Source organism: Falco biarmicus, chromosome 4, assembly GCF_023638135.1.
Source record: "Falco biarmicus isolate bFalBia1 chromosome 4, bFalBia1.pri, whole genome shotgun sequence".
NCBI classification, from domain to species: domain Eukaryota; kingdom Metazoa; phylum Chordata; class Aves; order Falconiformes; family Falconidae; genus Falco; species Falco biarmicus.
In genome coordinates, this window is record NC_079291.1 from 103,394,504 (window position 1) to 103,406,722 (window position 12,219).

The window sequence follows — 12,219 nt, forward strand, 5'->3', positions numbered from 1 at the left end:
GTATTTATATGCAGCATAGAGTAGCTATAGCTGTCTAATTTGACACATCTCTACTAATCATTACTGCACAGTTATTACATCAATAACCTTTTCCTTACAGTTGGCAAGAAAAGGTAGTCCTATCTTTTTATTTAAGACAGACTTTTAACCTTTTGCTGAAAGTTTCTACAGTTTGTAAGTCACTGGATTCAAGCATTGAGATTTGAAAGGTAATTAGCTCATCTGGTTAAACGATACACTACATATTAGGGAATTTGTATTAAAGACTACAAAACGAGTTTGATGCATGACTTAAAAATATTCTCTGAGATCTGACCATGAGAAAATATGAAAAAAAGTATTGATTTTTGTCAACAACGTAAATGTCTCCATACCCAGTGTTTCTAGGCAAGTCTGATTTACTGTGCAAAATGTCAATTTTGCTTTGTTCCGGTTGATATAATGGTCTTCTTCAAAATTTCCAGTAGATGGAACTTGACCTTGACTTGTTTCATATGCTACTGTATTTCTCGTGTGTTCCTATATGCAAAATGGAGAAATTAACACCATGCCTCTCTTTGGGCTTAAGTTGGTGAAACTGTATGTCAGAATTAAGTTCAGGAAATGATATTTTCTTTATGCATCTGTGTAGTGTTATGTATACTTTATGACCTTGGTCATTACATATGATTACATCACCATGCATTCTACTACACATGATACAGCAATAAAACCCCATGAAGTTTTTGACCTGAGAATATGATATATCAAAATTAAATTTCAGTTTTGAGCAGCTACTTGCAATTAATGTGGTTCAATAAAGAGAATATATTAGAGCTATAATTTTTCCCAATATTATTTTGGAAATCTATTAGAGTGGGGTGATCACTAGAGAATAGAAGTAATTTCTAGGGTCTTTGAAGTAACTGCTATACTTGGAGCTTTCAAGTCATGTGATGAGAATCGGTCTACCAAATGAAAGCAGCACGGCTGAATAACCTGAATTTAGAAAGAAAAACCCGCTGCTGTATAGCTCTTCTGTGCCGTTCAGCTGGCTATAAAGCATTTACCCAGAACAGTTCATGAAAACCAGTTAACTACTATTTCTCTGTTACTATGCCTTAAAATGTTAATAATTTAATATTGTGTGCTTCGACATATTACTTTCAGTAATGTATGTGTGTATGTGTCATGGCCCATCCTACAGCTGCTGAGCTGCTAGGACAGTGAAAGAGAGGATCCTAGCTGCTTCTGTGTATCAGTAGGTGCTTTGCATTCCCCAACTCTTCCTCCAGTAGCTGTAAGAACAACAGGAGGAGTTGAGTGTTGGTTGTCTGTGCTGCTGGCATGCTGGTACAGCTAATCCTGCCTTCTCTGGCATAAGCAGAACAGGCAATCTGCTGCTCTTGTCAGTTTGCTGCCATAACTAGTTGTTTTATTTCCTGTGTCTAAAACATTTCCTCATTTCCTTGGCTTATTTCTTCCCATGTCTGCCTTCATGTTAACTGTTCTGTTCGTGCAGGGCTGGATGTGTTCTCTCATTGCAGTTTGCTGCTTTAATGAATTAGACTGGCTGTCACTGCATGGATCACAGGGAAGGCAAAGCCCTGAAAATGGCTTGTTTGACTTAGAGTGAGCCATAAAACACCTGGAGATGTGCATTTGCAAGTAGAAGTTTAACTCTACAGTACTATGACATGTTCAAGTAAAACCCTAAGGGAGCAAAGTGAATGGAGAGGTGTGGAGAAAAGCAGCCAAAATTGCTGAACATCTGGCAGCTTTTTCCTTCCCCAGTAAATTAAGCTAGAGAGTTGCTTTGGTCTAGTAGGTACAGGAAGCCATTTCACTGCATCAAGCAACCCCTTCCAAAGTGGGCTTGATAAAGTGTCCTTTTTTTTCTGTTGTTCTTGTGAGGGAAAGGAATTACTATTCTCTGTGGAAGTTCATTACGGTTTGTTTTCAAAAATGAAACACAAAGTTAATTGTTTCAGTAAAAGCTCATGATATGACATGTATACTTAATGGAAACATTTCCCTGCCGTCATACTGGAAGCTTAAGGTTTCCTTATCATTGCAAGGTTTGGGGAGCTTTTAGTTCTTCTACATAAGCACCATAGTGAATCCTGGAAGTAAAACAAATAGTTTGACATTGAATAGCGGAGGTAACATGCCTCTGATGTGCATTTATTCTGCTATAGGAGAGTATTTTGATTTAAAGTTTTTTGACTGGTATTATTTGTTTTATATGTGTAAGGCAGTTACAAATATTACAAAAATGAGTCTGATAAGTAGGTGGTTGCCTGGTTAAAAAGCCAAACAAACTAAAGCTCCAGTCAACTAGCCTTGGTATACAAAGGAACTTTTTTTCATAAGAGTTATTTAAAAAAACCTCCTCCTCCTCTGTGGAGTTGTTTAAAGAGCAGGTATCTCTTAAAATGCAAGTTTTTCCTTTAAAAAATTTTGATCAAGAGCACTAGTGGATGCAGTTATGATTTTGATTGGCCTGTATGACTTGTTATTTCAGGGTAATTTTGACTTGAGGCTTTTGTAAGTTGTCACATAAAACTGTGTCGTGTATTTAGCTTAAGATAAACATTTACTCCTTTAATATTTAGCCACAAATGCCTGAGTGCAGGGATGGAACCCACCTGCTTTCCGCAGGTCTGAGTATGCAGCTACATTTGTAAGTGTCCTAGATTTGAACTTATATATGCATGTGTTCAAAAGGATACATAGAATGCAGTATGTAATAGGTAAATTTATTTTCTTTCCTACCCACCCAAGCATAAAATATTTTCCCCAGGAAGCCAAATATAAACTGAAGTTCTAGTGATGTGAACATATAGAGAATTCAAATTGGGATATAAAAGTTGACTAAATGAACAATCTGACAGAGTAGAATACTTGATCACTCTTTATATTAAATTTTGGTTTATAAATAATATGTAGAGTTATTAAAATGTACATTAAAATGTAGTGGTGATCTAAGGATTTAAGTGAGGCAGAATTTGTGGGGAGACACATGATGTGAGATATATTATGTGCTTTGAAAAAGAAGTTTCTGGAAGTACTATACACCTGCTAATTAAAAATGAAATTAATTGGTATTTCAATCAATATTGAATTAACATCTTAGTAAACTATAGATATCTGACCACCTTTTCTTGTTACTGTTTATAATGCTCTCTACTACGTTTAGTAGAAGCACCCTATGTTTATAGGCATTTATAACAGATAGTTCTTGTGTCTATAGTGTACTTGTTACATTTGTGAATGTTGTATTGAGCTGTTAAGGTAAAGTATATCCTAAAATTCTCTGGCCTGATGTAATGTTTGTATTTGTTGGCTAGCTGTGATAAACTGGCTGTTAGCTAGCTGTGATAAGCTCAGCTGAGAAATAAGAGCAATTAGACTAGTCAAATTACGTTTACTCCAGCCAAGTCTCAATCTTTTTGCAGAAGTCCTGGGAAACATGTAATAAGAAAGCTAGTATAATTGTCCATGGACCATTCAGGGCATCATTCAGGGCAAACTGAAGCAATCTGTTGAATTGCCATCCATTTTGTACAGCTCAAGTGGGGGTTGAAGCTCTACCCATTCAGCTGTCCACTTGCTTTCTGGTAGGTCTGACAAAGTTCAGAATTCTGTCGTTTCTTTGAAGCTTCAATAGGATACAATAGCTCCTGAGGCTTATAACATCATGTCTATTTGTGACATATTTCACGATCTTTTCAGATAAAAGCCTCTCAAAACTGGTTCATATCCTAGCATCAGTGCTTTCAGGTCAAGTTTGAATTTCTGATGGCCCCATCTCACAGCACTCCAGTGCCACTGCTGTGATGGAGAGTGCCCTGGGATGCCTGGGGAGGGAATTCACTTTGGTCTCCCTCAGCTATCAGCAATAATTGTGAGTGATGCTTCAGGTGTGGTTTTGGGGGGTTATTTGGATCACTGTAAAATTGGAAACATCAGGGAGTCAGACTTTAGATTATTTCTTGGGAATGAAGAATAGTTGTGAGGTTTCTGCTTTTTCCTTCCACAAATCAAGGGCAGACCTGTGCAAATCTTGCCAGCCGTGATGGTCATACATTACATAAAGCATCACAGCAGGAGACCTGGCCCTTGAACACTTTATCGTGAATTTTTTTGAGAATGTTGTATCTAACATGCATTCATTTTTCTGTTTTTTGTTCACCTTAAAAAGATAAGCCTTTTTGAGAAATGCTGAGCCAAGAAATATGCAAGTATCATGTCATAAAGTTGTGCATAATTCCTCAAATCTATTTGCAGGATCTTGAAATGTTATAGATGTGAAATATGTTTATTTCCTGAGATGTGTTTTTCTTGATTCTTGTATGGAACGTGGTTGTTCCAGTAACACTGTTAACCTCAGTTGAATTGGGAAAGAAAACATTTGCATAATGTTGAGAACTTGAGTGGATTTGGTTTTGATTCTGATTTTCAAACCTGCTGTAATAACAACAACAATGTCCTTTCTCTTCTCTAGAGTAAACAGTAAGAATGTGAGTGTAATAATATTCCCATTATGTCTCATCACATAACCTCAAAGGAAGTTAAATGTACACTTTTGTCTTATTATACTTTTCAGAAATGTAAAGTATCATTTTCATAAGTGAATCGAACCTTATGGAATCATATCTGTGCTAAGTTCAGAAACACTTCCTCTTTGGAAACCTTATGTGAACTGTCTGACACATACATGTCTCAAGAGAGGTACAGGGATGACCCTGAAAAAAGTTTAAAAGTTTAATACCCTTTTCTGCTCTGATCTACACAGCTTCTGGGTATTTCCACCCTTTCTTCTGGTTTATATACGGGAAAAGTTTTTGAGTGTCCTAATGTTTTAAATGCTTGGGTTATTTGTCACGATTCTCTTACAGGTAGCTTGGACTTTCTTTCGGCAGAAATCCACATGCTGAAAAGTAATATTTGACTAAAAATACTGATTTTGAGTGAGACAGTGTGTAGTTCTCATTTATTTCAAATATCATATACAGGCAGCTTGATCAATGCTCTAAGCCTGAAGTACCATAAAACAGATTGTGTACACATGTAAGTTTCCCAGGTGTAAATATTTCTCTTTTTAAAGTGTCCAGCATATTAGCCTTGCTTTGTCACTGGACATACTGAGGCAAGGCAAAAATTTCAGTTTTTCAATAGTTATGTACTGGCTGGAAATTTAGTCTTTAGATAATGAATAAACATGATTAGGAGAAAGTCTTAACAAAACAGATAGAAGAACTGGGTAGTTAATATTAACTGCTCTCTGATTCTTGCTATGTGAATATCTCTGATATCTTACTTGCTAAAAATAGAACCCAAGAGATTTCACAGCTAGTCAGTGTGAATCCTTAAACTTGGATTTGTTTATTTTTCACTCTGTGCTTCAGCATATAATTTTCATCTTCAGAATAGTTCTAGAGATACAAAATATCCTGAAGACATTGCACATTACCGTATGGTTTTACCATTTTAAAATAAAAAAGAAGGATGGCCTAAACAAGGGCTATACCTGGCATCAATCTATTATGATTTTTCACTTAATGCAGTGTATTTCCTACTGCATTGTCTCAAAAACTTTGAAACTATAATATTAATAAAAAAGAGGAAGCTAGGGAATGAGATGAAGTCTTGTAAATAAAAATGAACAGAGCAGTGTAATCAGTTCAGAGACAGAGGAAACAGACGTGACTTATGCAGACAGGTATTAGTATATGTAGCTGACATAAGGCAGTAGAGAATTCATTGCATAAACAAAGTCTTGTATTTATTAGTGCTGAAATACATATGCAGTGAGAAAACTCAACCTTTTAAGAGGTTAAAAGCATGAGTTACTGTATTAAAAGTGAATTCTAGTTTAAGCGTGCATCCAAAGGTGGACCTATACCTCTTTGGAAGGCTTTAATAGTTCCAAGTGTTTAGGAGTTTTTCTGTCTTCAGAAGGCTGGTCTTTTTGTGGAGAAAGATGGAGCTAAGATTGGGATTTTGCCTTTTACACCATTCTTCTTTGATTTCAAGTGCATGCGTGAAAAACACCTTGTGGTCTAGCTCTGATGGTGGGAATTGTTCCCCACCTCTCATTTAGGCCTGGGCACAGAATAAGGGGAAATAGGTGATCACTCTTGATTTTTCCTTTCTCAATATTATGAGCAATCAGAACATACAGATGAGATATGATGGAGATGGACTTTGGGAAATATGTAGAGAGGCAAGAGAAAGGATAAGATGTGGCCTGCATGCAAAACTTGTGAAGATCTTACCTCTAAGATTTCTGCTCTCAGATACAAATATTTTGAAACAAAGGGCAGGGGGGTTTTGCAAGTCTGTGTACGTGTCAGCTGCAACATGTCTTTCAGTCTTTAGTGTAAGTTAATAAAGAATCATAAGGTTTTCCTAGCAGTTCAGTGACAAATTCAGAAGATGGGGTAAGCTACAGCTAGAATGAAGTTCTCCCTTTAAAGTTTCCATCCACTTGTTTATGGAAAATACAGAACAGAAAGGTGTTTTTATTATGATTGCAGTGATTTAAAAACTTATTTTACCGGAACTTTTCTACAATTAAAGCAGAAGCTTAATAATGCACCTGACATTTTACATCAAAGACTGTGATGGTCTTGTGTTGTAGATGTTCCATTTAATATTGTAGTCCATGTAGAAATATTTTCATCAACCTTATTTCTAGAGTTTCACACTAATTGTAATTTTTTTGGACTGGATACATTTGTTAAAGCTGTTGCAAATACTTTTAAACAAATGAGTTGATTCCAAGTGCAAGTGAGCAATTTTTGAAATTTTTGCCTAAGTTCTCCATATACAGTCTACAGCATTAATAAACTAACATGCAAAGAAATAGAAAAGTCAATATTTTATGCTAGCTTTCTGTAACACATCGACAGAATTCTCTTCAATTTATTGCTTGAAAACTAAAATACGTTCTTGTATGCTTCTGTTTTCAAGCTATAAGTTCCTTGGGGACTGTAGGATTTTATCTTTAAGCTGAAGTTCTGTCAGTTTGAAGGAAAATTAGTGTTAGTGTACATATGAAATAGTTTTACCCTTATGAAGCAAGAACTATGTACTAGCAATGGGGAGAACCTAGCACAGCAGATGACACAACTGTGTGCAGGTTCATGGGTACTTCCTTTGGCATTTGTCTACTTCTCTAATTATAGCTGGATTTTGCCCAGATAGAGCATAGCTAATAACTACAACCTCAAGAATGTCTAGACTTAGGCAAAATGTACAGCTTATAAATTTCACTTAAAGTTCAGGGAACTTTTTTTCTCTTGTGTGTATCTATGAAAAAGGCAGGGATTGAATTTTCTTAAAGCAGTCATTTTCATGCAGCTGAACATAAATTTTTAATGGACATTTTGAAAAAGTTGAACTTAACAAAACTGTCTTTTCTGTGATTCATTGATAACCAAAATATATAAAATTCTTTGAGTGGAGACTCAGGCAGTGGGTAACAGAAAAAATAAACGGCCCTGTGATCATTTAGTGCAATATATTAAAAATTGACTACCAGATTAGTGCATACTTACAAAAATCAGACTAATCAGTTCAAACACACGTAAGACTATCGAGGACACAGCTAGTGTATTTATCTTCAGATTTCTAACAAAAAATGAATATAAATTCAGATTGCAAACATGGATGGATGTTTAAGAATTTTCCTTCCTTGGCCTGTGGAAGTTCCATAAGTTGTGGATAAATTCCATATGTGTTGCTGAAATGTGTGTTGAACTTCAGCCAGTAGTTTAAGATTATGTTGAAGAAAATATTTCTAAAAGGTTTCAGATGAAGAGAAGTATTTGAGAGTCTAGAGAGGGCAGGAAGGTTGATTGGTAGGTCTGAGGATCAATACCAGAAGTGGGTTTTTTCTTTGGGGATTTATTTTGACATTTGTTTTCATTGTGCAATGTAATCCCCAGAAGCCAAAACTACTCTTGTTATAAAATGTCCCTGTGGACAATCTGTGAAAATCTCACTTGAAGATCAGTTTCTACTAGACTTACAGTCTCTTAAATCTTTTTTTCTTTGTCATAATTGCTAGGTTGACAAAAGTGACTCGGTGTTCTGTGGTATGTTGGTCTAACCAGCTATAACATATAAAAAAAGTTTAATGGGTAAGACGTTATCAGTACAACTGTCATATGTAGTTGTCATGTTGTTTCGTTCATCTAGAGTATTAAATTATATGAGTATGTATAAAATAACATGAATTTATTACTTTTGGATTTCTAAGCAAGGACACAGTATTATAGAACATTATATATAATTATTAGTACAACCTTTGCACTATTACAAGGACTTCTAGAGCATCCCATATAAGAAAGTCTGAATACTGACTTTCTCATCTTTCTCAGTTTCTACCGTTAAGTCAGAAAAATAATATTTTCCAGTGTTGTCTAAGTAATCTTAATTCACTGACTTTAGTTACCCAAGAATAAAACTTGGGCATCTTGATTAGCAAACGAAGCTAAATTTGTATATTCTAGCATAGTTATTTAGAAATTTGTGAACTGCAATTATTGACAAGTATTTTATGTTTAGATTAAGTAAGTTATTTCTTCCATGTGCTTTAATAAATGCTTTGTTAGTTGAAAAGGGCATATACGGCAAGGCACGGGAAGGAAGAGAACCTGTTGGGAAAACAAAACTGCAATAATAGGAGAAAGGATAAATTTAATGTGATACACCTTTTTTTCTCCCCCTCAGTATTTATGTAATAACTCACACATGTGGGACTCCTGCAGTCTCCAGGGGGCAATCACATTCAACATGCATCAAAAGAAATAGTTCAGTTAAACCAACTCTCCCTACCCAGCAATAATTACCACAGGTTTACACTGAGATATAGTTGCAAAGGTTAGTCAGTAGGGCATCTGCAAATCAAGTCATATGTCAACTCTACATCAATAACCTCATTATAATACATGTTAGTATTTCAGCACATGACTGTCCAATATAGCATTCCACGTATAGTTCATTTTTAACTTTTGCATTGACTTATAGCTCATCTAATATTTTACTAACTTACGTATTTAAACACTCTGTATTACATAAATTATAATCAATGACAAAAACAATGATTTAGACTGAAATTCTGCAAAGTGAAATTGCAATAAAATGTCTGACCCTATTTGTGTAGCTGTCTTCAATATAAGATGAATATAGGAAGTTTAACCCTGTAATATAAAAACAATATAATGGAAATGCCTATTAGCATAGATTTTCCAATTTAGGCATTGCCTAAAAATTTTACCTATGCTTTTTTATTTTTAGTTTTCACAAATGAAAGCTATTTCCCTATATATAAACTAGCAAAAAAGTAATTATATTCTAAAAATACAACTGATTAGCTAAATTCTATGCAAACTGTATCTCCATATACTTTGTTGCATTCATAGCTTATCCATGGGCTATAACAATTTTTTGTTGAAAGCTTGATAGGCTGGATGAAAACATAAAAAGGTTTTCAAAAACCTCCTTGTGGTCTGCATCAAGCTCAGATTTCTAGCAAGTTTCATAATTTGGTCTTGTATTTACCGGTGCTAGCGGTTGCTGCTTTGTCACTCTCTGCAGATCATTTTGAATAGCATGCAAGTCTGTTACTAATACATCTGGTCAGTAGCAAAAGTTCTGCTTGAGGTAAGCCTAGGCACAATTATTTTGGTTGGTGGCTAATAAGCCAGACTTATACCACTTATCTCTCATTACCAGTGTTTAGCCTTACACCAGTGTGTATTACACCAGTGTGTAATAGCCTTACACACTATTACTTTGACTACCTCGTGTTACAGGCTGGAAAGAGAAGGGAGGTGACGGTTCTTCATTGCATAATCTTGTCTAGAAGACTCCCACCTTTGAAAGTTTTCTTAAAATTATTTATTGTAAACACATCTTGCTTTGAGAAGCTTTCAAGTGATAGGTTTCATTAGAAGATTTTGGGACCAAATTTCACTGTTAGACTTTCTTTGCCAGTCCCTTTATTTTTTAATTATTGAGTTTAGTTGGGCAGAATTTACCCAGGAAAATTAGGGATGGTAGAACAGATAAGGCAAGGGAAAAAGGAGGTAACTTTTAAATCTCAAGCTGAACCATCTGATCATGGAATAAAAGAAAATATACTTCACTTCTCACTTAAACAAATATAATGTGCTCAGATTACACCCCTTTATAAATAAAAAAGTATTGGTCACATACTGAAATTTGTAGTCACTTAGAGCAAAGTCATACTCAAATATTGACTTCTTAATTATGGATATATGAGAATAAATTGTTAATATTTCAGGTTCCTACCTGATTTGTAATACATGCAAGTTAAAACAGCATGCACAGGCTGCCAGAAAATGCTCATTTGTGACTAAAGGTAAAGGTAAAAACTTCAAGTGTTCAATTAAGAAACCACACATTTGCCAAAGCATACTGTATTAATAGATCTCAAAGTATTTTACAGAACATAGGTATAACAAATATATTGAAAGAAACTGAGGCATAAGGAATGAAGTTTATGTGCAACGTGTCCTAGATGGCTAATGCCACCACTAAAGCATGTAGACTTAGTCTTAGTCTATCCAGTATTCCATTTACTGGTCGGAACTGTTAAATTACAAGATTTTGATGTGGTGTGTTACTCATGATAATAAAAATGTTTGCTAATGAATTGATACTGATTGATATACTAACTGCAGATGAATTTTGATATAGTTTTTGGTCCAGTGAGTGACTGAAGTGAAATATTGGTCTTCAGCATGTGAAACATGAGGAAGACTATGTACTACATTAACAGTTTTGCAGCAGCTAGGCAGTTTTACTAGTCTCTTGCTTCTCAAAGTATGATCTATAATAGCAGCATATGAAGAAAAAAAGAGTACTATCATTTACAGTTTAGGTTTTTTACAATGGCCTCAGATTTTTTTTAAACCTGAACTATCAAGATAATCAGATAATTCAACAACAAACTACACTAGAGTATATTAGATTTTATAGAAGGCTGTTCTTTCAAGTTATGGCTAGAGTCGTTACTACCTTAAGCATTTATTTGAGCCTGTTTGTATTTTTCCATTTCTCTTTCTTGGGAAACAGTCTGTTCAGCTTTCTGTATCTGAGAGAGATTCCTTCCCTAGAAATACCTTGGAGAGAGCTTCATAGTTATGGATATATTTGAATTCCTAACGTTTTACAATGTTTTTTGAAAGCTGAAGAGGGACTTTTTACAAGGGCATGTAGTGATAGGAGAAGGGGTAATAGGTTTAAACTGAAAGAGGGCAGATTTAGATTAGATATTAGGAAGAAATTACTTTCTGTGAAGTGGTGAAACACTGGAATAGGTTGCCCAGAGCAGCTGCGGATGCCTCATCCCTGACAGTGCTCAAGACCAGGCTGGATGGGGCTTTGAGCAACCTGGTCTAGTGGAAGGTGTCCCTGTCTATGGCAGGACGGTTGGAACTCCAGTAGGTGATCTTTAAGGTCCCTTCCAACTCAAACCATTCTATGATTCAATAAATAAATGTATTAAAACAATTTAAGTTTTTTTCCATGATACCTTTCATCATTGCTAATAGGGAAAAATGAACTTAATTTAAAATACTACTTTGATGTAGGTGGATGAGCTATAAAAATGTTAACTTAGAATCTTAAAACCAAAACTATGCACAGAATGCAGATTTTTTTCATATTCCTTTGAAAAAATACATTTTGAGTTATTCTTTGTATTTCTGTGGATATTTAGTGACATGGATTAGAAATACTTTTACAAATGCATTTGTTCTGTAGTGGGGTGGAGTTGTATTAAACAATATTATTTGGTATAAGCCAGTCAGGTTTCTTTTCACAGTTGCATATTGGCGTAATGAAAGAAGCATTTTACACATACTCTTTAGCTGTCACATACCTTTGTCATATTGAGAATGACCATAATTTATCCATCTAGAAGCTATGACAAAGATAAAAGCCAGGTGTATATGATCCCCCTTCTCTCTCTTTTTTTTTTTTTTTAAAAACTTCAAAGGGACATTATAACAATGTGAACAGTGTGTCACATGAGTGCTATAGTCCCTTGACTTTGAAGAAAGAATTTTGTGTTTTCCTGCATATGGGGGAAATTCCTGGCTCTAGTAAAGTTAATGGGAATTTTGCCACTGCCTTGTCAGACAAAGATTTCTCACATGAAGAGAAAAATAATTCAAAAACCCCTGTACAGACAAAAAATAA

The 12,219-nt window shown here is 35.1% G+C and overlaps 1 protein-coding gene across 4 annotated transcripts in view; it reads left to right on the forward strand.

The window, feature by feature from the left end:
- Positions 1-12,219, forward strand: part of ERC2 (ELKS/RAB6-interacting/CAST family member 2) — a 521,691-nt gene that overhangs the window by 246,456 nt on the left and 263,016 nt on the right. The gene's annotated exons all lie outside the window — the stretch shown is intronic.